General features: G+C 40.5%; 1 protein-coding gene across 1 annotated transcript in view; it reads right to left on the bottom strand.

Moving 5' to 3' along the window:
* Nucleotides 1-26,679, bottom strand: part of DISP1 (dispatched RND transporter family member 1) — a 109,874-nt gene extending 83,195 nt beyond the window's left edge. The window contains exons 1-2 of the mRNA XM_089685082.1: nt 26,549-26,679; nt 21,780-21,874 (exon numbers count right to left, since the gene is read on the bottom strand). The gene's annotated coding sequence lies outside the window, so the exon portion shown is untranslated. The remainder of the gene's footprint in view (nt 1-21,779; nt 21,875-26,548) is intronic.
* Nucleotides 26,680-27,056: the final 377 nt, after the last annotated feature.

Raw genomic sequence — 27,056 nt, 5'->3', positions numbered from 1 at the left:
TTGTGACTTGTGTTTAGACTGCCCTACCCATAGAAACACAGGGAAAGAAGTCGGATTTTTTATTTTTTTTCGCATGGTGCCGCAGCATTATACAATCTGGTATGCACAAAAACACTCAATTTCCCAATGTGTGGGGGTGCTATTAGAATCAATGACATCCACCCTGCTAAAGAGCAAGTAATTCTGCCTGCAGGTCAGGAACGTGCGTGAGTTTGGAAAGCCTAGTACACATGGGACAAATTTCAGGCGGTTCAATAGAAACCGGCCAATATTCTGCATGTTTGTAGGGCAGCCAGGCCAACTTCTGTCGAAGGGGTATGACTGAAAGAGGTCTGTCGATCAGCGCTCCCAGCCAAGTGTTCTGGCAGGGGGGGGGTCGTTCCCCCCATCAGAACACAATAGCACAGCAGGGCAGATCGCTGTAGTAACATCAGTTAGTATGGCGGCTCCTTCTGAGCATTTTTTTTTTTTTTTGTTCAGCCCATAGGGTTGAAGATAAAAAAAAAAAAAAAGAAAAAAATGTGTAACTTCAGCCTCCATGCACACTGGGTGTTAACCACTTCAAGTCCGGATACTTTTACCCCCCTTCCTGTCCAGGCCAATTTTCAGCTTTCAGGGCTATCACACTTTGAATGACAATTGCGCGGTCATGCAACACTGTACCCATATGAATATTTTTGCATTTGAGATAAAGCTTTATTTTGGTGGTATTTATTCACCACTGGGATTTTAATTTTTTTTGCTATATACATGAAATGTCCAAAAATTTTGAAAAAAAAAGTGTTTTTCTTATAAAATTTTGCAAATAAATAATATTTCATCATAAATCTTGGCCAAAACTTATTAAATTGATCTTTTTAGTAAAAAAAAAAAACCCAAATTAGTTTATAACCAAAAATAATTTGTAAACATTTTTTACATTTTTATATTTTTTTTTCTTCATACTGTCACCCTAGCAGTACAGTGTCACCATGCTGACAATGTACTAGTGGGGGGTGATGAAGATTTTATTTATTTATTTATTTTTTTTTTACACGGATTGCTTTTACATCCATAAAAGCTGTAAAAACAATCATTTCTCCTTCTCACTGGCTGCATTCTTGCAGCCATTGAGAACTACTGTGTGAGTAGTGATTGGTCACAGCTTGTCACATTGTACAAGGTTGTTGTGAATAGCCTTGTACCATGTGACCTCTGTGATCATTCACAGATTTCACATGTAGTAAGCAATGATGTCAGAAGTGACATCTTGCTTACTACTCTTCATGTGATCACTGATTGGACAATCAGTGATCACATGATTGGGACCTCACACAGAGGTCCCGTACAGCGATTGGTGTTCCCCTGTGTCAGGAGGACACAGCGGGCACCGGATTGCGGTGCTGCGCACTCCCAGTCCATAATGGCAGGTGCCGTTTATGAACGCCAACCTGCCCCTGGAGTGCCACCGTCCTGCCGTTTATATACAGCGGCCACACAGGAAGTGGTTAATAACACTGATAATGTTAAGTCCTGTTAAAAACTTGAGTTTTTCAGCTTTGTTTTTAGCATTTTCGCATTAGCATTTAGTGTTTGCATTTTTTAGCAATTTTTTTTACCAAAAAAAATTTTTTTTTTTTTTTTGGTAATTCAGAGTTTTTACGGCTAAAAAAAAACTCCTCTAGAAACCCACTAGTCCTGTTTTTTTTTTTCCAGCCAAAAAAATGTTGATTACAGTCTGTGTGCATGGACACATAGGATAACATGCTGGGGGGTTTACTGGCTGTAGAAAAAAAATGTCAAAAAGCCAAACAGCCGCTGTAAAAATGTCCAGTGTGCATGAGTTCCTGACCCATGTGAACCTACTCTAAGAAAATCTGATTTTTTAAAAAGAAAAATTTTTGAGACACCATATCCTTTTCCTGTTTTTGAACAATTTTAAAAATGCTGAAGATTTCAGCTTGGGAAAAAAAAATTACAAAATCTGACCATAATACATAGTTTTATGAGATTGTAGGGATTGTGTTTATATACACTTTAAGGCTGAACTCAGGGACAAGTGAATATAGTCTAAATACAAGTCGTGTTTTCTTACTGAATTTTGGTGTGCTTTGTGCCGTTCATCCAGAGCTGTGCATTAATCCAGTGTGATGCTTTTCTTTTGGGCTGGATTTTCCTGTAGTACAGACCGGTCAACTCCTGCTCACTCTCCTTGTGTAGGGCAACTGGTCTTGTCCCCGCCCCCTCCTGTACCTTTCTGCAGTGCGTGGGGCCTGCTGGGTCCATCCACAAGCTACTTACAGCAATGACATTGTCACTGCTACTTTTACAATGTAATATCTGAAATTGCAAAGGCACTTGGCACATACAAATTAATTTATATCCTCTGTTGCGATTGACAGATACATCTAAATGGAAGTTTTTGCACCCAAGGTGCAGCTTTAATAAATATACAACTTGACTAAACAATGTTTTGCCTTTTAAAGATCTGCCTATAGCACCTATATCTGTATTTTCATCAATACAACTTCAATGTATAGGATATCCCCCTGCTATTCTAAGCACAAAAAAAAAAAAAAAAATCACTAGCTGCTAAACCATTTATATAAACCGTATAGCATGAAATTATATGCAGCTGTGAGCCAAGAAAAACCCGTATTGTGAATTTTTGCTTTATTCTCAATTATTTACAGCTTGCAAAATTTCCAAAACACTCCCAATGGGCAAGAGGGGGTGGGGGGCCTGAGTACTTTGCTACATTCTGTATGTTGTATTTCATTAACATTCCCTACTGTGGCACGTTGACCTTACTAGTGACTAGGGAAGCTCACATATAATAGCTTAAGTATGTCTGTCCACTGCGGAGTAAAGGCATAGAAATAAAAGTATACCCATTGCCTAACTTAAAAGCACAACTCCAGCCTAATATATTTTATATATATTCATATTATTATTATTAGTGTTACACCGAAATGAAAATTCTGGTGCCGAAACCGAAAATTCTAAATGCAATTGGTCAAAAACCGAAATGCGCAGTGTTTAAAAAGGAATATATTATTTTTTGAAAAAAAAAAAAAATACAACTTTGATTAAAAAAACAAAATAAAAACCCCCCCACAATATATACCCCAATTTTTTTGTAAAATATGAAAGAGGATGTTACGAGTAAATAGATACCCAACATGTCACGCTTTAAAATTGCGCATGCTCGTGGAATGGCGTGAAACTGCGGTACTTAAAAATCTTCATTGGTGAGGCTTTAAAAATGTCTACAGGTTAGCAGTGTAAAGTTACAGAGTAGGTCTAGTGCGAGAAATATTGCTCTTGCTCTGACGATACCTCACGTGTGTGGTTTGAACACAGTTTACATATGTAATGTATGCGTTCACCACTACGTATGAACAAGAGGAGACGGGGCACTTCAAACTTTTTTTTTTTTTTTAATATATTAAGTTTGGATTTTTTTGCACTGTGCCTTTAAAAAAATGTTTTAATCACTTTTATTCTTATCACAAGAAATGCATGCATTCCTTGTGAAAGAAATAATTAGTGACAGGTCCTCTTTATGGAGAGATATGGGGTCAATAAGACCCCACATCTCTCCTCTGCAATGTAAAGCATCGGATCAAAAAAAAAAAAAAAAAATGGCCGGAACGGGAAGTGACATTGCTCCAGTCCTCCAAAGGGCATAGAGATGAGTGGCGGCCATCTTTCCTTCACTCATCTGTATGCCCAGCGCCGGGATCAATGGTTTCTCAGGTAAGGCTGAGAACTACCGAGCAGCGACGAGGGGCGGGGTATTTTCAGCACCTGTATTGGTGCTCTTTTTCATTTCAGCCAACGGCCGAAAGGGGTGTTTTCGGCCGAAACGTTTCGGCCACTGAATTTTCGGTGCATTCATAATAATAATAACAATAATAACAACTAAAAAAAAAAAATGTTAAGAATGTCTTTTAAAAATTGCACATTTAAAAAGGGAAAAGAAGAAAGCAGCTTTTGCTGTAATACCTGCCTTCAATCTAGAGCTCTTCCCCACAGTACTTCTTTTCCATCACTAGATGTCCTCAGTCTTCTAGACTGGATGACACCAAGCATCATTCAACCCACTTCCTGAGCCCAAAACTGTCATGGACCCACCTCCCAGCCTGTGGCATTGTCTTGTGTTATATATTGCAGTGCATTGTACTGGATATCAACTCAAAGTCAAAATGCACATGAATATATGAATATATGGTCTACTGACAAACACTATGTGGCACGTCTTAATGAATATGTCTCCACTAATTGTTATATAAAAACACATCAAGCAAAGATGTGAATCCAGCCTGATGGAGAAGCAGCACACTAATAACTCAGTCTCTCTGTTCTCTCCTCCTATCAGCATGCCTCTTGTAAGTATATGAATTGTGCCACTTCTCCCTTACCAAATCTAAGCTCTACTGTACATGGACTGCAAAAGGCTGATATCAAACAAATTTCAGGTATATACATATACATTTAATGACAAAATAATGAGTACAGAGCTGCATTAGTTGAGTCTTTTATCCCTACCTAGAGTTCAGCTTTGAGAAGAGTCTGCAGTCATTACAAAAAAAAAAAAAAAAAGGGGGACATCTTCTGAAAATACTAGTTTCCTGGCTGTCCCGTTGATCCTCTGTATTCACATATCTGATATCCATGCAATGCATTTTATATGCACAGATGGAAACCCCAAAATACAGCAAGTTGTTTTTATTGCGCCAAACTGGAATACATGTAGGTGAACGTAGGCCAACACTGAAAAAGTGCTTTTTATTGTGTGCATATGTATAGGCAAAACATTTGTTTTGGATGGAGTAGGAAAGGATTAGAACCCCGGCCAGGTTTTTACCACGGTATGTCCACACTGGGGAGAATGCCCCTATTTGTCCTGAAGACAGAAAGCGCAACCTTTCAATGAATTAGAGGGAATATTTTCAGGTGACAACCAATGGGAATTCCCTTCACTTTGCAGTGATTTCCTATTGCATCTCATGGACAGAAAGTGAAGGGAAAGACCTCCAATAGAATACAGCAAAAAATAGACTGACTGGCATTATAAAGCTGAAGTTTAATCTCATATTTTCTGAGAGATATTTACAGAACATTGTGAAATCTGAGTAAGCAGTTTCAGTACAGGAGAGGAACCTGGACAACTGTGCAAGACTGAAGGGAAGGCTGGAGTTCTGCTTTAAATGTAGACCTAAATGCTAACCGGATGACACTTGACTTGCTAAAGCCATGTACATAAAACTAAATCAGCGTGCGTCTCCCCCAACCTCCATGCAGCCATATCCTGCAGCCACTCCCTGTCTATATGTACTCCTTCCAGCTCGACACATCATTGCTTGGGACGGACTTTCAACTTTCGCAGATGACAATAGTAAGCCACTCCTGTGCAATGTGTATCAGCACAGCAAACAGAGAAGCACAGTGACAATGCAGAAGTACAAAAGCACAAATGGAAAACAGCTGTCACCCGATAAAAGGAAGTGCCTGGACAAGATCCTTCGTGGCAGGATCAACAGTTAGTATTTTAATGAAAGCTGCAGTTAAAAAAAAAAAAAAAAAAACACAACTGAAATTGCATTAAATAGGTTAAAGAATATGTAAACCCAAACATTGCATTTTCATATTGCTGATATGTACCTGCTGTACCATGTACTTTAATGAAAAAGTATCATGTTCTCTATGTATTCCTTCCTGTGTGTGAAATCCCTGATGTTCCTGCCAATCCCTCTGCTTTCCTATTAAAAATTGGCCACGCTAGGCATGCGAGCACAGTGTGGTCAGTGCTTTGCTCCATTGATCCGAATTGTCTTGACAACCCCCCCCAGCTAATCTATGGGAAGACTGGTGTGCTGCTGCTGCTCTCTCTACACACATACATACATTTGTGTTCAAAATAATAGCAGTCAGACATCACTAACCTGATCAATCACTGTTTTTGGTAGAAATGATATTTCTAGATGGCAAATAATTTACTAGCAGGTGTAGTAGAGTAATAGAAATCCAACAGACCCAACAGTCATGACATGCATGCTGCTGATTCTGTGTAATTGAATCACTAATTGAAAGGGGCATGTTCAAAATAATAGCAGTGTGGAGTTCTATTAGTGAGGTCATTCATTCTTTGAAAAACAGGTGGCAATTATTGCCCTTATTTAAGGAAGGAAGGCAGCAAATGTTGTACATGCTGGTTACAGTGCATTTCTCTCTAAAATTCTGAGAAAAATGGGTCGTTCCAGACATTGTTCACAGGAACAGCGTACCTTGATAAAAAGGTGATTGGAGAGGGGAAAACATATAAAGAAGTGCAGAAAATGATAGGCTGCTCAGCTAAAATGATTGCAAATGCATTAACATGGCAACCAAAACCTGAAAGGTGTAGAAGAAAGTGAAAAACTACCATTCGAATGGATAGAAGAATAGCCAAAATGGCAAGGACTCAGCCAACAATCAGCTCCAAGAAGATCAAAGAAGGTGTAAAGTTCCCTGTGAGTACTGTTACAATTAGAAGACGCCTATGTGAAGCCAAGCTATCTGCAAGAAGCCCCCGCAAAGTCCCACTGTTGAAAAAAAAGACACGTGCTGAAGGGGTTACAATTTGCCAAAGAGCACATTGACTGGCCTAAAGAGAAATGGCGCAACATTTTGTGGACTGATGAAAGTAAGATTGTTCTTTTTGGGTCTAGTGGCCGGAGACAGTTTGTCAGACGACCCCCAAACACTGAATTCAAGCCACAGTACACTGTGCAGACAGTGAAGCATGGTGGTGCAAGCATCATGATATGGGGATGTTTCTCATACTACGGTGTTGGGCCTATTTATCGCATACCAGGGATCATGGATCAGTTTGAATACATCAGAATACTTGAAGAGGTCATGCTGCCTTATGCTGAAGAGGAAATGCCCTTGAAATGGGTGTTCCAACAAGACAACGACCCCAAACACACCAGTAAACATGAAACATCTTGGTTCCAGACCAACAAGATTGACGTTATGGAGTGGCCAGCCCAATCCCCGGATCTTAATCCAATAGAAAACTTGTGGGGTGACATAAAAAAATGCTGTTTGAGGCAAAAGCAAGAAATAGAGAAGAACTGTGGAATGTAGTCCAATCATCCTGGGCTGGAATACCTGTTCACAGGTGCCAGAAGTTGGTTGACTGCATGCAACACAGATGTACAGCAGTTCTCAGAAACAGTGCGACTACAACTAAATATTAATTGATTCAAAGGAAAGCAAAATCTTCAAACATTTTTCAGTTTATATAGTGAATGTTTGAGTTTGTAAAGAAGAATACAAACACTGCTATTTTTTAGAACAGTCTAATATTCACTTTTCTTCAATTTTTTTTAGAGGAACAACACAAATTTGATATATTTTTCTTCATGTTTTGATTTGGAATAGAATGTGTAGTGTTCCCAATGAATTTGTGTGTATGGAAATAAAAGCTATTAGAAGGATTTTGAGCTTTATTCACTTTTTTCAACACACTGCTATTATTTTGAACATAACTGTACACATACATACATATATATATATATATATATACATACACACACACCAGGGGTGGACTGACAGCTCATGGGGCCCCCGGGCAATAGGGGATCCTGGGGCCCCTGTGTCCTTGCCCAAACTCAAAAAAGCCTATTAAAATGGTACCAGGGGCATCTCATGGGGCCCCCTACTGACCCCGGGCCCTCGGGCAGTGCCCGAGTTTCCAAACGGTCAGTCCGCCCCTGATATATACATACCTATACATATATGTACTCCTTCCAGCTTGACACATCATTGCTCAGGATGGACTTTCAACTTACGTGTGTGTGTGTGTATATATATATATATATATATATATATATATATATATATATATATACACACACACACACACACACACACACACACACACACACATACATACATATATACATACATACACACACACACACACACACACATATACACACACACACACACACAGACACATACATACACACACACACACATACATACACACACACACAGTGGGGATTGAAAGTTTGGGCACCCCAGCTAATAATTTGTATTAAATGTGCATAAAGAAGCCAAGGAAAGATGGAAAAATCTCCAAAAGGCAAATTACAGATTAGACATTCTTATAATATGTCAACAAAAGTTAGATTTTATTTCCATCATTTACACTTTCAAAATAACAGAAAACAAAAAAATGGCGTCTGCAAAAGTTTGGGCACCCTGCAGAATTTATAGCATGTACTGTTCCCTTTGCCAAGCTGAGACCTGCCAGTGTCATGGATTGTTCTCAATCATCGTCTGGGAAGACCAGGTGATGTCAATCTCAAAGGTTTTAAATGCCCAGACTCATCTGACCTTGCCCCAACAATCAGCACCATGGGTTCTTCTAAGCAGTTGTCTAGAAAACTGAAACTAAAAATAGTTGACGCTCACAAAGCTGGAGAAGGCTATAAGAAGATAGCAAAGTGTTTTCAGATGTCAATATCCTCTGTTTGGAATGTAATTAAGAAATGGCAGTCATCAGGAACAGTGGAAGTTAAAGCAAGATCTGGAAGACCAAGAAAAATATCAGACAGAACAGCTCGCAGGATTGTGAGAAAAACAATTCAAAACCCACGTTTGACTGCACGATCCCTCCAGAAAGATCTGGCAGACACTGGAGTTGTGGTACACTATTCCACTATAAAGAGATACTTGTACAAATATGGTCTTCATGGAAGAGTCATCAGAAGAAAACCTTTTCTATGTCCTCACCCCAAAAATCATCGTTTGAACTTTGCAAATGAACATACAGACAAGCCTGATGCATTTTGGAAACAAGTTCTGTGGACCGATGAGGTTAAAATTGAACTTTTTGGCCGGAATGAGCAAAGGTACGTTTGGAGAAGAAGGGGCACAGAATTTAATGAAAAGAACCTCTGTCCAACTGTTAAGCATGGGGTTGGATCAATCATGCTTTGGGGTTGTGTTGCAGCCAGTGGCACAGGGAACATCTCACGAGTAGAAGGAAAAATGGATTCAATAAAATTTCAGCAATTTTGGATGGTAACTTGATGCCATCTGTGAAAAAGCTAAAGTTAAAGAGAGGATGGCTTCTACAAATGGATAATGATCCTAAACACACCTCAAAATCCACGGGGGATTACATCAAGAGGCGTAAACTGAAGGTTTTGCCATGGCCTTCACAATCTCCTGACCTCAACATAATTGAAAATCTATGGATAGACCTTAAAAAAGCAGTGCGTGACAGACAGCCCAGAAATCTCAAAGAACTGGAAGACTTTTGTAAGGAAGAATGGGAAAAGATACCTCAAACAAGAATTGAAAGACTCTTGGCTCTCTACAAAAAGCGTTTACAAGCTGTGATACTTGCCAAAGGGGGCAGTACAAGATATTAACTCTGCAGGGTGCCCAAACTTTTGCAGACGCCATTTTTTTGTTTTCTGTTATTTTGAAAGTGTAAATGATGGAAATAAAATCTAACTTTTGTTGACATATTATAAGAATGTCTAATCTGTAATTTGATGCCTTTTGGAGATTTTTCCATCTTTCCTTGGCTTCTTTATGCACATTAATACAAATTTTTAGCTGGGGTGCCCAAACTTTCGATCCCCACTGTATATACACACACACACACACACACACACACACACACTTTAGATCTACACACGTTTTGCCTTTCATTTCTATTTTAAACTGTATGAGTTGTTTTAGCTATATTTTAAAGCTTGTATCACATCCTAGTGATTGTGTGTGTAGATCTACTTTGAAATTTGATTAGTTTAGGACAGAATTTCCCACTTAAGCCTAGTACACACAATCAGATATTCGTACGAAAAATGCTGTTTTCAAAGCGATCATACGATAATCTGATCATTAGTACACAGCTTTCAAAATTATTCAAAAAAGGGACAAGCACGAAAATTCTTCTCGTAGAATACCAGATTGTACGATTTTTAATCAGTACAGTGTTCGTCCAAAAATACAATACATCACTTCCAAATTTTTCTGTCGTACAAGAATTTTTGTAACCTCTGCATTTTCAAACGTGAACACACTGGCATGCAGAAAAACAAAACAAAAAAACAGACGATCATTCGTCCGATATTCTCATCGTGTTTTAGCAATTCAGGGCTTTAGCAATTCTGAAAAACAGCCAATGCATGGAAAGCACTGTCTCAATATCTAACAGAAGAAAGGAAAAAAAGTTATATAAAATCCCTGCAATGTACATAGTTATCCTAAATGGAGATTTCCTTTCCTTTCTCAAACTAGAATGTCACTTTAAATACAGAGAAGAATAAAATTCTAAGATCCTGCCAAAGCCTACCTAGTGATTATAAACCAGATCTCCATCCTGGATTCACTTATTAGATTGATTCCAAACACAAGAGAGACCAGAGCTGAGATTCAATACACAGCAGTGATGGAACATGTCTCAGCAGCTCTAGCCCAACCGTAAAAAAATTGACATCGCTCCTTTTTTTTTTAATCATTATTATGACAACCATTCGATAAATGGAATCCGGAACAAAGCTGGCACATTTCTTGCTCTTGTAACTTAATCTCCTTGCCTTAGAGCAATCCAGAACAAAAACACAGTAAAAAATGAAAAAATATTCAAAGCCTAGTCGAACAGTCTTTATTCATGCCACCGAGAGCAGCAAATAGGCAAAAAAGGAATAACTTCTTATAAAAGACAAGTGGTTAGAACTGAAAACCAGCAAAAAAAAACAAAAAAAAAAAAAACACACCACACAACACACACGTCCTAAAGTAAAACAGGATAAATTTGCCTAGTGAAAGTGCATATACTGTATAATCCTTCTGTGCTAAAGGGCGGGTCACACAGTCATTAGGGTAGTTCCCCAGCTAGTCAATGGTTTTTCATGGATTTAAAAACAGAAAATACTGCATTTGACCACTAGATGCTACCAAGTGACTTAAGAAATTTCTATGAAACTCCGCACCATCTATTGGCCAAATGCAGTATTTTTTTCTTGTTTTAAATCAATGAAAAACATTCGACCATAAAAAAAGAAATGGCAGAGTTTTTTTTTTGTCCCATTAGCACAGAACAAATGTGCTTCCACTGAGTTACTATGGAAAATTCTTAATAAACCCAATGTTTAATAAGCCAAAGACTTTTATGAATGTTTTTGATAGAGTGGGGATAAGTTCGAGCCCCTGTTGGATTTCTACTGCTATTTCGCACTCTGTAGGTAAGATTTTTGCCAACTTCCTGTCCTGTTGAAATCATCTACCAAAACAGGAAGATAGTGAAAAACACTAACAGGAGTCCCAAAAAGCAGTAGAAACAAGACAGGGCTTCCAACCCTTTTCCCCACTCTATCCAAAACAAAATAGGTAGTTTGACTACAGTGTGCCTATAATAGGTTGTATTTGGTGATTTCAATAGTTCTTGTATACTTTATGTATGTCATGCCAACAACTTTTTTCCACACGTGTAAATATGTATATGTACAGTTAGGTCCATATATATTTGGACACAGGCACAATTTTAGTTTTTTTTCCGGTATTTACCAACACATATTCAATCTATAGTTATATAACGGATATGGGCTGAAAGTGTATACGCTCAGGTTTAATTTGAGGGTATGTACATCCAAATTGGAGGAAAGGTTTAGGAATTACAGTTCTTAAGAGTAGCCACCCCCCCTTGTTCAAGGGATCAAAAGTAATTGGACAATTGAAACAAAAGCTGTTTCATGGCCAGGTGTGGGCTACTCCTTGTTATTTCTTCATCAATTAAGCAGGTAAAAGGTCCGGAGTTGATTCTAAGTGTGGTATTTGCATTTGGAATCTATTGCTTTGAAACTACATCATGCATTCAAAAGGAGCTGTCCATGCAAGTGAAACAGGCCATTGTAAGGCTTCAAAAACTAAACAAATCCATCAGGGAGATAGCAGCAAAATTAGAATGTACTAAACTATTGATTTGGCCACTCCTGAGGCAAGAAGAACTCACGGGTGAGCTCAGCAACATAAAAAGGCATGGACGTCCACGGAAGACAACAGTGGTGGATGATCGCAGGATCCTCTCTATGGTAAAGAAAAACACATTCACAACATCCAGACAAGTGAAGGACACTCTCCAGGAGGTGGGTGTATCATTGTCAAAGTCTACAATCAAGAGAAGACTTCAGAAAAGCAAATACAGAGGGTTCACCACAAGGTGCAGACCATTCAGAAGCCTGAAGAATAGAAAAGACAGATTATACTTTGCCAAAAAAAAAAAAAAAACATCTAAAAAGCCAGACCAGTTCTAGAAAAGCATTCTTTGGACGGATGAAACTAAGATTAATCTGTACCAGAATGACAGGAAGAAAAAAAAGTGTGGAGATGGCTTGGAACAGCTCATGATTCAAAGCACACAACGTAAGCTGTAAAACATGGTGGAGGCAGTGTGATGGCATGGGCATGCATGGCTTCCAGTGGCACTGGGTCATTGGTGTTTACGGATGATGTGACAGAAGCAGCCGGATGAATTCTGCAGTGTTTACAGATATACTGTCAGCCCAGATTCAGCCAAATGCAGCAAAGTTGATTGGACGGCGCTTCACAGTACAGATGGACAATGATCCAAAACACACTGCAAAAGCAACCCAGGAGCTTTTGAAGGAAAAGAAGTGGAATATTCTGCAATGGCCAAGTCAATCACCTGATCTCAACCCAATTGAGCATGAATTTCACTTGAAGGAAAAACTAAAAAAGGCAGAAATATCAACAAAGAACAACTGAAGACAGCTGCAGTTAGAGCCTGGCAAAGCATCAGAAAGGAGGAAACCCAGTCTTTGGTAATGTCTATGGGTTCCAGACTTCAGGCAGTCAGTGCCAGTAAAAGATTCTCAACAAAATATTAAAAATGAACATTTTATTTATGATTATATTAATTTGTCCAATTATTTTTGGTCCCTTGAAAAAGGGGGAATGGCTAATTTAAGAGCTGCAATTCCTAAACCCTTCCTCCAAATTGGATGTACATACCCTCAAATTAAACCTGAGAGTGTGCTCTTTCAGCCCATATCCATTATATAACTATAGCTTGAATATGTTTTGGTAAATACCTGAAAAAACTAAAAATTGTGCCTGTGTCCAGATATATAGGGACCCAACCGTATATGTATAGAATTGTATTTAAAGCTGAATTATAAGCAGATATAAAAGACAGAACTTAATGCAACTCTGTAATCAATAATATATAGTTAAATTGTTTTTTTAATTACAAGCAGTGAAAGCACCTAAATATGACCTGATATCAGCCTCTTGACGGCTGTATAAAAGGACTGGAGTGTGAGAGGAAGATGTGGCACAAGGAGCCAATCAGTTCATGTGCTGCCAAAGAGCATGCTGGCAGGAGGAGAAATCAAAGCCACAGGGGATATGATCTCATCACTGTACTGCTTCTCCTTTCATTGTTCAGTCACAGGTTGGGGGTGAGTCACAGATCTGGACTCAGAAGAAGTTGGCTGAATGATGCTGGCAATCAGACTGAAGACATCTTGTGGTGGAAAAGAAATAATGCATGGGATTAAACGTGAATATTACAACAAAGTATATTTTTTAAAATTTTATTAGACAATACACTATTTTTGGAGCCTCTGTAGGCAAACGTAGAAGAGTGATGGCAGAAAAAAGACAAAGTGGTCCATCAAATTATTTTTGTTTTTATTAATATAATCACCAAGTATGGATCTTGAGGGCAGCACAGTGGCTAAATGGTTAGCAATGCCGCCTGCCAGTACTAGAGTCGTTGGTTCGAATCCCAAGCACGGCATCACCTGCCTGGAATTTGCATGTTCTCCCTGTGCCTGTGTGGGTTTCCTCCCACACTCCAAAGACATGCTGGCAGGTTAATTGGATCCTGTCTAAATTGGCCCTAGTATGTGTATGTATGAATGTGAGTAAGAGACTTTAGATTGTATAACCCTTGGGGGTTAGGGACTGATGTGAATGTACAATATATATGTAAAGTGCTGCGTAAATTGATGGCGCTGTAAAAATACCTATAATAAATCAATCTAGGTTTGTAGGAAGCATGTTTGAATTCACTTCCTGAAACTGATTGTAGGGGCAGCATGGCGAGCATCAGTGGGTGGGGGAGGTGCCTTGAATATGCAAGGTGATAGTGACAACACCACAGTAAATACCATTACTGACCTATGTGCATGGCTTGGGGGCTGAGATCATTATCCTTGCTTCAAAACGCACCAAGCCATTTACCCAGAACAAATGTGGGCATATCGAGTGACCTGACCCTTTAACAACTTGTAAAGGATTTTTTGAACTTATTTTCCCATAGATCGGATAGACCATCCCCTCCCCTTCCCCATCTAGAACCATTTGCTATTGGCTGCAAAATGTAATATCGCTGTTATGAAGTACGCCATTCAGGACTAGTAGAAGTGACTAAAGGCCTCGTTCACACTGTGCAGAGATGAGAGTTTTTCTGCAAGGGCACAAAGAAAACAATCGTTCTCTATGTGGCCTGTTCACACCACAACACTAATATCATGTGCAGATTTTTTGCTTTGCAGAAATCTGCAACGTGTATAAAAACGCACTGAAACGTGCATGAAGACTGATGTCTCTGCAGGTGAAATCTGTGTGTCAGTTTCCATCAGTTTTTCTGCACTTATGGTGGTTGTAAACCCCTTCATATACTCAGTGGGAAAAAAAAGGAAAAAAAAAAAGACAGGTCTCAGGTGATACACAGATCCCTCCACATAACTTATAAGTAAAGAAGAAAGGCACACCCCCTTCCCCCCATTCCTCCACACAGCTCACAGGAATTGTCACAGAGCTGAGGATTTCCATCTGTTAGGAGGTCCCGCCTCTGTCACGATGTTTCTTTTGGTGTCAGGAAAACTGGTCAGAAGTGATTCATGCAGATAACAGAGAAACAAAGCAGCAGACAGAAATGACACTTCGTGCTCTGGATTGAGACAAATACACACTATAGAGGGATATGCTTTGTTCATAGTTCATGTCTGGGGTACACAACCATGTTAAGTTTGCAATGCTCTATGAAAAAAAAAAAAAAGTTAAAAACTTTAAAAAGGCTTACTTCATCATTTAGAGCAGGTTACATATTTTAGGGTGTAACACGATTCCAAGCATATGCCATCATTCTGGACATCTTTTCTGACTTGGGTGTAGCTGTGTATGGTTCCACCCACATCTCCTTCACAAAGATGGCATAGGAACTAGTAGTTCTCAATTGGAGCACAAGTGCAGTGACCTCACCCACCCTCATGGTCCACATCTTCCAGCCCTGCAACTAAAGGTTTGTACCTCTGTACAGACCAAGGGCTGGAGGAAGGAGTCTGCAGGAGCCACAACATTGCACCCATGATCTGCTGATCACGGGTGCAATGCTTTGCAGGCTCAAAAATAAAAACAAACTTTTTTACTTTTTCCAATATGGGGGCATTTATTGCATTTTTGCAAAAAATTTAGAAATGTGGTTATGCAATCCAAGATGTACCATTTAAATCTGCAAGTATCTCTTATGACAAAAGACTGGTGATTGACTCTAAAGGTTACTTCCCAGTTCTCTCCTTTACCTGCTTTCTCCTACATTCTCCCACTATACTACTACCTACATATACCTTTCAGGATAGCTTTTGTGCTCCGTATATTTATTTCAGGTACTTATATAGCGCCGTCAATTTTCTGCACTTTACACATAATATATATATATATATATATATATATATATATATATATATATATATATATATATATAGTACATTCACATCAGTCCCCAACAGGGTGGATAAAAATCAATGATATATTTAAAAAAAAAAAAAAAAAAAAAAAAAAAAAAAAAAAAAAAAAAAAATCGGATTTTTTTAATTTAAATCGGATTTTTTTAAATAAAATGTTTTTTGAGGAAAATATATTACCATCCAAAGGTTATTCCATCATGAAATAAAGATTAGTTTTTTAATTATGTGAAATAAGGCTGTATATGTTTAATTTTTTTGGTAAATAAATTCCATGAATCCATTCACAATGTCATGCTCTTCCAGAGGTTTTTGTAAGATTATTGGGCAGTTTCTCTGCCTACAAGATATTATCACAGATGCTCGGTTTACTTTTGCAGTTCTCAAAACTGAATTTGACTCAGCGGAGATCACATGCCTCTTCTTCACAGCAAAAATTTTATAACATGAACAGAGTTAAGAAAAAGACCTTAATCCTAACTTCTACAAACCTATGAATACAGAATCAACCCCTTCAGTGCTAAGTTTCAAGAAGTTCAGTGAATAGAATAGAAACAATATTTTTCTGATTGTTTGGAGTGGAATAGATCTGCACAAGAAGAAAGTGAAACCAAGTGTGAGGAGGAAGGGGCTGACAGTCTAAGTTTCTTAAAATATATATATTTTGTTTAGCCAAATTAGTTAACAAACATGGATGTTTAAGCAAATAACATATGCTGTGATGTTATTGTTTCAGTTGAATAAATCTATTTAAATTGTTATTAAGGTAATGTTTATTTTTCTCCTTCCTAAGTACAACAGAAAAGTTGTCCAAATATGAATGATTAACCTATTAAATTGTGGATAAAAAAAACTAATCTGAAAAGTTGTTATTCTAAAAATCTTCATCTACTTGCATATTATAGTTATACCAGCAAGAATTAGTCTTTATGTAGAAAACTATGATTTAAATCAAGCCTTACTGACTAGTGATTTAAATCGTGATTTAAATCCGTTTGATTTAAATCAAATCCACCCTGGTCCCTAACCCTCAAGGGGCGTACAATCGAAGGTCCCTAACTCACATTCATAAAAAAGGGCCAAGACAGGATCCAATTAACCTACCAGCATGTCTTTGGAGAGTGGGAGGAAACTGGAGTACCCAGAGGAAACCCACGCAGCCACAGGGAGAACATGCAAACTCCAGGCAGGAGGTGCCGTGGCTGGGATTCAAACCAATGACCCTAGTACTGCCAGGCGGAAGTGCTAACCATTTAGCCACTGTGCTGCCCACATATATGAGATATGTATATGCTTTCAGTTTCTACCTTGCTTAGGAAGATCTGTCTGTTGATCTAATACCTACTTACTGTATGTCAATGCTCACTGTACAACTGCTGTGGAATAAATATCTTGTGACTTTGAACCTTTATGAATCACTGTGGGTATCTCCATAGGGAAGGCATGGATGTGCTGGCTGCAGAGGATCCCATCTCATACAGTCTAATATCTGGCCTTGGGGGATCTCTTTTGGAATAGGAGTCACCACCCCCACCCCTTATCTAGCATAAGAAGAAATATCTCCAGCTTCCCCTCATCTGAGACTTGGAGATTGCTTCCCACGAGATCAGGAAATCTCTGCCCATCCTGCAGAAGAGTCAGGAAAGACACAAACCAGATGATGGAGCGTTTAACGAGGAGAGAGGAGGGTGAGAATTGCGTGGGAAAACAAAAAAACAGCAAATTCCACACAGATACAGCCGGGGAGATCTGCATAAAAACAATTTATTCAAACTCTGTACACACAAGCAACAAGATGGGGTGCTTGAAGGACATTCCTAACTTCCAAGGCCAGGAGCAAAAGGTGTGTGGGTTGAAATGTGAATTCACACACAAGCTTCACTGCAGGCTGGGTAGTGCTGAAGATGCTTAAAAGGCTTTGGAGAACGTTCAGAACCTTGGGAAGGAACATATCATCCCCCAATTTCCACAGTCTCCATGCAGGGCACAACAATTTTACTTTAAAACCTAGCCCCTGTCCTTTTATATACTCACCTACTTCCGCCGATATACAGCAAAGTTTGTGGACACCTCAACATCACACCCATATGAGCTTGCTAGACAACCCACTCCAAAACCATTGGTATGGAGTTTATCCTCTCTATAGCACAGCTTCCACTCTTCTGGACAGGCTTTCCACAAGATATTGTATTATGTCTATGGGAATTGGTGCCAATTTATCCGAAGGCCATTTGTGAGGTTAGGTACTGATATTGGATTAAAGGAATTGGCTTTCAATCAGTGTCCCAACTCTTCTCAAAGGTGTTCAGTAGGGTTGAGGTCAATCTCTGTGCAGGACACTCAAGTTCCCCCACACCAAACTCATCAAACCATATCTTTATTAAGCTGGCTTTGTACACAAGCAACAGTCATGTTGGAACAGGAAAGGACCTTCCCCAAAAACGGTTACCAGAATGTTGGAGGAGCACAATTTTGTATAATGTCTTTGTAAGCTGTAGTACAAGCTGTGCCCTTCACTGGAAAGATCTGAACTCAAAATGTCCAAAAGCCTTCAGCCATAGAGTTTCAGCTACATGGTTTTTAATTGCTTGGCATGACGTTAGGCTATTAAGCATGTGCTTTTTTTTTTTTGTTTTTTTTTTTCAATCAAGTTTGGATGGCACAGGGTCAACAGTTTTAAAAAAAAATCTGATTAAAGCTGAACTAGAGGCTGTGCCCACACTGCATGGTTAACTGCTCATTTTATTCTAGGGTAGAGGACAGCAGAGATATATCTGCCAATCCTCCTCGCACAAGACCAGTCCAGCACCCCTGTGCTTCAGCGGTCTTAAAAATGAACTGTTCCTGGCGTCATCATGTTCCATAGACAGTAACAGTCTACTGCTAGAATGTGGAGCAATGAGGTTTTACGGAGGATCAGGTGAGTAGAAACTGTGTGTTCATCATTAGAGAAACTGAGCCGTTAACCCATGCAGTGCGGGCACAGCCCAACTGCATGGGGTTAAAAATTCTGCCCGGTGAATTAAACAAAAAAATCTAATAACCATGGAGGCAAATGAACTTTTACATCAGACAGAAAAACCATTCAATAAAAACAGAGCATGAAACAATTCTGTCTTCACACATCTTGGTAAATGAGCCCCGATGTAGTACCGCAAGCAGCTGTAACAGCACAAAGATGACATTGTGGTTTGGCGCCCAGCTGCGTGTACCATGGACAAGATTTTATTTTCCGTGTCTGTCCCCCGACATGGTGGTGAGACCTCTATGTAGTCAGTCTGTCTGCAAATACACGCACAGTCCCGGCTCCGCTTATATTACGCTCAGTGTAACATAAAACACACATTTGTCATCCACCTGCAGGGAAGGAAACCGTCTCTGGAATGCACAACCGTTCCTGTTATATCATCAAAGTGCTTGTTTAGAATATATATTGTACGCTCAACATCAAACGTAAAGCTTCCACTTCCAGCAGAGGTAATAAGTCAGTCAACAGTAAGTGAACTTAAACATGCTTAGGAGGAACCCAGATTTACTCGAATTGTTTACAGAGAAAAAAAAAAAAAAAAAAAAAAAAAAAAAATAAGGGTAGACTAGATGCGGTCATTCTTCTATGTGCTATTTGCCTGGCTGTCAAGTTGATCCTCTAGGATTCCATATTTCAAGTTACTAACCCAGAAATACAAATAATGAGTACTAAATTTACACTGACTTCCCTTGCAATACGTACACATTTCCCAGTGTTTTGTCCCTTTAAAAATACTGCAACAGAAGAATACCTGCCAATCTAGAAACCCAGTGAGCTCCTAACTTTCTGTATTGAGCAGCCAATGCTGTGCTTCTGCAACACAGAGACACCAGGCAATGTTATCTGCCTTTCCCCCCATACTTTCCTGCTAGACTACAGAACACCTTCCCCTTATGTTATGCAGCTAGAGAGAAGAGGAGGAGATGTACTGTATTCCAAGTCTGTAGAAAGCAGCCTAGGATGACAACACTGTTCCTCCATAGATGAAGTACAGCAAGTGTGCTTTGTCACCATAGGACAGATGTGTGCTACTGGCAGAATCACCAGGTAAAAAAAAAAGCCAAAAAAATAAAAATCTAATGCAGCTATCACATACATTAGTTATGGCTAGCTGCAATATATTAGGTTTTTGCTTTTGGGTTCAGATACACTTTAAAAAAAGAGAAGTATGGCCAAAGCTTTTTGGTCATAAGTCTCTTCTGGGTCACAGAAGTGCACTTATTTTCACTCTTCTGTTATCCAAAGTCAGCTAATAGTGAACTATTATCTGCTATCAGCTGATCTAGGCTCTGGACAGACAAACAATATTGTCAGGATCCACCCGGCTGCCTTATTGACAGCTGGCTCCGCCTCTCAGCACACAGCTGACAGACAAGCCAGCTGCATCCGCCCCCTCCCCTGTCTGGCGCACCAGTAAGCGCAGGAGGAGCAGAGCCGAGCACGGTGAAAGATAGTCATTGCTCTCCACTCAGACCAGACCGAGTACTGAGATGTCAGCAGTCATGTGATCTCTCAGTTCTTGATCTTACTGCCAATCTGGGACAGTTGCAACATGGAGGCAAGTATGTATGTTTACTTACTGAACCTCAAACTTCTCCTTTAAGGTAGATTTAAAGCCAACAAAAAAAATGTAACATATTTGCAGCTTACAAGAACTTAGATGTGGTGACTGCATTAGCTTTCCTTTTTTCACGCTCTCTCATTTATTTTAACTTGGCGATCCTGCCAGTAGCACACTTCCTGTCCTAGAATGACAACACTCACGTTACTGTTATCTATGGAGGAGCAGCAACATTCTACTAGCATGAGAAGTACTGTATGTTAGGACAACAGAACATCTCCCTCTTTCCATAACATTGGGAGGGCGTAGGGGGGTTCTGCAGTCCTCAGAGAGAACAATCAACAATGCCAACTTATAACAGTCAGCATAGGAAGTTATCAACTCACTGGATTTCTGTCAGGTATTTTTTTTCTACTTATCGAATTAATACCACATGACAAAAGGTTTTCAATGCTATAATTAACAGCCCAAAAAAAGACTAACATCCTATTCACACCAGTGCGCCGTGTTAACCCACTGTAAAAATTTGCATTTGTAGTAACGCATGGTGAAATGCACATCAGTGTTTGTATTGCAGTGCACTGTTTTGCCATTCACACCGTGCACAGATGTGAACAATGAGTGCGTTGTGTGAAGTGTGACATACAGCGTCTTTAGAGTGCTGCCGCCCAATCAAAATGAATGAGCTTAACTCAATGACCATAATGTGCATTTGTTACCGCAATGCACCCTTGTGAAAGGACCGTTCACTCACTGGTCTCCAGCTGTAACTTAAAGTGGTTGCAAAGGCTGAAGGTTTTTTTACCTTCATGCATTCCATGTATGAAGGTAAAAAAACCTGCTGTGTGCAGCAGTGCCCCCAGCCCCCTCAATAGTTACCCGAGCCTCGTCGCGATCCTGCAATGTGAACAACAGTTTCAGCTGTCCATAGTCTCTGCCTCATTGGCTGAGGAAGCAAGCAGGTGCCATTGGCTCCCGCTGCTGTCAATCACAGCCTGTCAGCCAATGAGGAGAGAGAGGGGGCGGGGAGAAGCCAGAGCTCCGTGTGTGAATGGACACACGGAGCAGTGGGTCCCCCCATAGCAAGCTGCTTGCTGTGGGGGCACCTGACAGGAAAGCCTGCAGGGGACCTGAGAAGAGGAAGATCCAGGCTGCTCTGTGCAAAATGAGTGCACTCAGTAGGCAAGTATAGAGATGTCTGTTATTTTCCAAAAAAATAAATAAAAACCCTTTAGAATCGCTTTAAAATGGTTTTAGACACAGCAACTCTTTTTCTGTAAGCAGAAAACAATGAGTGGGAAAAGAACTCACAGAAATCTTCTATACACATTTACAGAGCACTCCAGTCATGACAGGGTTAAAGCAGCCAGTTTATGCACACAGCCCAGATGAGGGCGCTCTACCAGAAGAGAACATGGCAGCATACCTGTGAGGAATGTGCTGGATGTATTCTCATCTAGAGATCAGGAATCCACAGAAGAGATTGCACCAATCCACTCTGACATCAGACAGCACAGGCTCCTGGGGAACAAAGGAGAGATTTTACAGCAATGCCAGGGATGCCATCCTCTCCTACATGGTACAACCAGCGACCTTCCACTGCTCTGCCAGAAACAGACAGTCCAGAGAACATCGTACTTCTATTTCATGAGAAACTCAACAAAGAATTAAAAGAAAAAAATGCCAATAACTATTCCCCCCATCAAGAGCAATTTTCTCCATTTTTTGCACACAGTAAAATCTGCATTTCTGGCTATAAAAATGACTTGTATCTTCTTAAAGCAGAGGCCCTGTAGAATAAAAAGATGGTCGTTGCAAATATTTATGTTGCACAAACTTTCTGCAGCTATTTATAAAATATATTTTCAAGAAAAATAAAAAGACACCAAAGGGAATTTTATTGCAAACAGATATAATTAAATCCCCAATTTGTGCTAAATAAAAAAAGACGAGGAAGTGTTGAGCAAACAGATACCAAACAAGTCAGGCCCCACAACTGAGTATGAAGACAGGAAAAAAAAAAAAAAAAAGGAAGAAGAAATCGTGGTAATCAAAATCATCGATAGGCCACATTTTACATGCCTTTTTAACATATGTGGCGTAATCACCACTTACATACATGCATGCAAACCTGCGCAAGTGTTTGTATTTGCAGGACAATGAAGTGGCATTTAATTTTTTTTATTTTTTATTTACTTTTATTACAATTTTTTAAACTTTTTTCTTAATTTAAATGTTTTTCTATCACAAGGGACTAACCGGCATACCGCCAGTATTGTAAAAGTGATCAGGCAACTATAGCACCGTCCTGATCACTTTTACATTACAGCCAGGAGCTGGCAGAAGAAAACAAATACAAGCTCAAGGCTGCTACTGCAGAGGCAAAGTGGTTAAAATGAATGCCCAGCTAAAAGTTAGTGGTAAAAACCCAACAGGGTTCTAATTCTATCTGGGGGCTTCATTATAGAGATTCTTCTCTCAGTTTCTATTCTGCTGCCATTGGTTTTACCAGACAGGAAGTGATGAAAAATCTGCAAAAGGAAACCCAGGGAGCAATAAAAAAAAAAAAAAAAAAAAAAAAAAAAAAAAAAAAAAAGCAGACAGGGGTTCCACACTCCCCCTTCTATAAAGAGAAAAAAAAAAGAAAAACAAACTTTTAGCTCTGTGTTGGTGTCTGCATTATCAGAAGGACAGGAAGCAAAGGGAAATATGTTGGACATATGCCTATGAAAATGCAAGCTGCCTGGCTGTCCCGTTGATCCGTTTGCCACCATATGAATATGGATATTCAAGACTTCTGAATTATCTCTGGACCTTTCTGCAATGCATACTTGGGACAGTGACACAAAGTACGGAAGGCAGAGGTCCGCCAATGGCGCTCATCATTTTGTATAGGCTGAGCCGTGTGTCCTAATGGGGAGATTCCCTCTCGCTTTCTGTTCAAAATAACCAAGCGACAGGAAAATTGCCCCACCCCAAAGTAAAGAACGTTACTTCTTACACTTCCCAAAACAAAAAAAAAAAAAAAAAAATTTTTAGACTTTCGATACACTTTAACAGAATGGGGTTATATTTGATTGTGAACAACAGCCAACACTCCCTGACCCCAGGTTCACAGAAACGCACTACAGTCCATTTAACATGATTTGCTATGAGACAGGTCTCTGCGTTTTCACCCGATGCAATTTTTTTTAGAAAGGGTTTTCATTTTTTTAAATGAAAAAAGTTGCATTTTTTAGACTTACAAAATACGCATCAAAACGCATGTGCAAAAACGCAAAACACAAATGAAAGAAAATACAAAACCACTTTTTGGTTCTATAGACTTCAATGGAGATACTGCATAAAAGTATTTAGTGTGCTTTTGATGCATTTTGCGTTTTAATCTGCCCAGCAACAAGTAAAAAGAAAAAAAAAAACCCAGCATAAACGCATGTGCAAAAACGAAACGCACACTGCAGAAACGGATCAAACGCACACTGCATAGGTGGGAACCTAACCCGACGCTGAGTCAATCACTGTCATTTATGCCACATGCACCTGGACGTTTCGCCTGCAGGGAATGTCTGGCAAATGTCACATTCACCGCTTTATAAAGGCTACATGTTCATGGGTACAGAATAAGAACAGAGCAGCTCTAGCAGATCTGGGACACCCAGAAATACGCAGCGTCATTATGCTGCATGGGCTAAGGTGTCCTTACCACAGAGCCTAAATAGGCCCCCAAAGGGCATGGGGAAAACAGATTATTAGGAAAAAGTCCATTAAAGTGCAAGCAACCCTCAGCGTGGTTGGCACACGTCTCGCTGCATACAGCTCTTTGTTATTCTGTCGGAAGGTTTCTTACCTGGAGATCCTACCAGTGATAGCCAGAGAACACAAAACTGCTGCCCCCAACCACGGCACCACCTGCCTAGAGTTTGCATGTTCTCCCTGTGCCTGCGTAGGTTTCCTTTGGGTACTACGGTTTCCTCCCACACTCCAAAGACATGCTGGTAGGTTAATTGGCCCTTGTATATGAATGTAAGTTAGGGACCTTAGATTGTACGCCCCTTGAGGGTTAGTTACCGATATGAATGTACAATATATATATATATATATATATGTAAAGCACTGTGTAAATTGATGGTGCTATATAAGTACCTGAAATAAAAAAACTAGCAGCTCAGCCTCCCCTGCGAGCTTCGCTTGGCTCCAATCTGATGGACTAAATGAGCAACCCAACAGCTGATGGGAGGAAAGCACGTGGTGACAACGCTGCTTACTATTTCAGTTCAGCAGCTTAGTGTTGTCAGCCTTAAACAAGAGGTGCTGCTGAACCGGCCAATAATCAATCTGTGGATTGCCCTACTGGCACGGTCCTGCTCAACATACTTTGATCTGAAAATTAAAAGGAGCTGGGTGGAAAACTGCTGGCCAAACAGTGGCTGCATCCAATTAAATGACAGTACTCTCGGGGGGGGGGGGGGGGTGACAGGTGTCAGAATACAACAGCCAGCAGAGCCCCTCATCTGGATGGGAGAATAAACAATCGATAAGCTGAATGTTCGATCTAAGGGGTGTATTTATCCATCTTGCATATCTGCATGTACATTCGTTCTGTGCCAATACCGGCCAGAATTAATGTTCTTCATTCACAAGAAAAGGGTGAAGAAGGAAAATACTGTATTACGGCCACCAGATGGAGCCAACAATCATAGGAAATACGTATTTATCTCCTATGAGCAGCAGCTCCACCTAGAGGCCATAATACAGTATTTTCCCAATCCAAGCCATTCTTGTGACTAATGGAAGAACATCCAACCTGGAAGGAAAGTAGCTTAGTAACATTCAATTTTCTCAGCAGTTGTACCAGATCAAACTGCCATTTCATAGGATGAATAGCTGTGCAAATGTTTTATATGGGCAGATTTACTGGCAGGATCTCCAGGCAAGAAGCTTCACAAGAAATAAACGACTTGCTTAAAGCGATTCTAAAGGCTCATTTTTTTCTTTTTTTGGAAAATACCAAACATGTCTATACTTACCTGATGTGTGCAGTGGTATTGTACAAAGCAGCCCAGATCCTCCTCTTCTTGAATACCCCAAAGGCTCTCCTGGCTCCTCCCTCTTGTTGGGTGCCCCCACAGCAAGCAGCTTGCTATGGGGGCACCCGTTGCTTCATGTGTCCATGCCCCCCTCTCCCTAATGGCTGACTGGCTGTGATCAACAGCAGCGGGAGCCAATGGCTCTTGCTTGCTGTCTCAGCCAATGGGGAGGCAGAGACCCAGGACAGCTGAGGCTGTCATTCACATCGCTGGATCTCGATGGGGCTCAGATAAGTATAGGAGGCGGCGGGGGATGCTGCACACAGAAGGTTTTATATGTTCATGCATGGAATACATGAAGGTAACAAACCTCCAGCCTTTACAGCCACTTGAACAATGAAGACAAAGCGGTAATAATTCCCAAACCAAAAATGTGATATATTGCTGCTTACCAATCCTTAGATGTGGTGGCTGCATTAGGTTTCCTTCTTTAGGCTTTCCCTGTTTGCACATGGTGATCTGGTCAGTAACACACCTCCTGTATTAGAGTGCCCCCCCTGTATTAGAGCACAGGGGACACCTCCGGACACCAGCACTGTCAGTCTGGGGGGGGGGGTAGTGTTGGATGTATTAGCAGATTTAAATACAACAACCTGAAAACAAACTCCAGCTCATGATTTAGAAGCAGTTCCAACAATAGTTTTGTTCCTTTTGGGATGAAGGTTTTACATAATAAAAGCCGATCACTGTATGCACCCCTATCAGTGGTAAATGGTTTATCTCGACCAACTGCTACATCTGAAAGACAGCTTGTTCTACTGAAAAACAACAGACTTTCTGGCCAGATCACCAGGCAAGAAAATCTAATGTAGCCATCACATGTAAGAATTGGTGAGCTGCAATATAATAAAGGCTGGATTTTGGGTTTTATACCGCTTCAAAGTTGTAGGAAGATGTGAGCGCCACTTAAAGGATCCATCCATCCATCCTGCTCCATGCCCACCATCTGAGCAGAGGCAGGGAGGTGATGCGATGTAGCCTGGAGCTGTGCACCCCTCTTCCCCACTGAGCACCTTGTATCCACACCACCCCACAATATACAGATGGCAGCCCTGCCCCCCATGGGAACTACAAGTCCCAGCATGGCCCTGCCCTGTGGTTGGAGTACCTGCAGAGAGTGCAGTGTCCTGGCTGCCTCCAGTCCTCCTCATCCCAGCACAGCCGCCCAGCTCCTCCTCTGCTCCCACTACAGGAAGCTCGGGATTGCTTCCTGTGTCCTCCTCTCCGGCTCTCCCTCTCCGGCTCTGCTCCCAGCTACGGCAGCAGGCTCGGGATCCGTGCAGGCCCCGCCCACCTCATTACAATGCCCCTGGAACACCTGCGAGCTGCACCAATAGGAATAGAGATGGCCGAATAATGAGGAGCGGGCGGGGAGATGTGGAATGTACTACTTATCCCGGGAAAGGGGAGGCACTCAGCACCTATGTGGATGGCTGATGACCTGAAACCCCTCTATAGGACAGGAGGACATGGAGCGCTCCGCACTGTCAGCTTCCAGTGACGTCACATGGGGCGCAGAGCTAATGTGTGTTCATCTACTGCCATCTAGTGACAGAAAGGAGAACAACACCTGCTATAATGTATCAGTTATTGTAGTGTAACTAAACCCACAACAG

This window comes from Staurois parvus, unplaced genomic scaffold, assembly GCF_062004578.1.
Source record: "Staurois parvus isolate SC_StPar_1 unplaced genomic scaffold, SC_StPar_1.0 ptg000362l, whole genome shotgun sequence".
In the NCBI taxonomy this organism is placed as follows: Eukaryota; Metazoa; Chordata; class Amphibia; order Anura; family Ranidae; genus Staurois; species Staurois parvus.
Note: the sequence above shows the minus strand (reverse complement) of the source record. Positions and strands in the feature narration are given on the sequence as shown.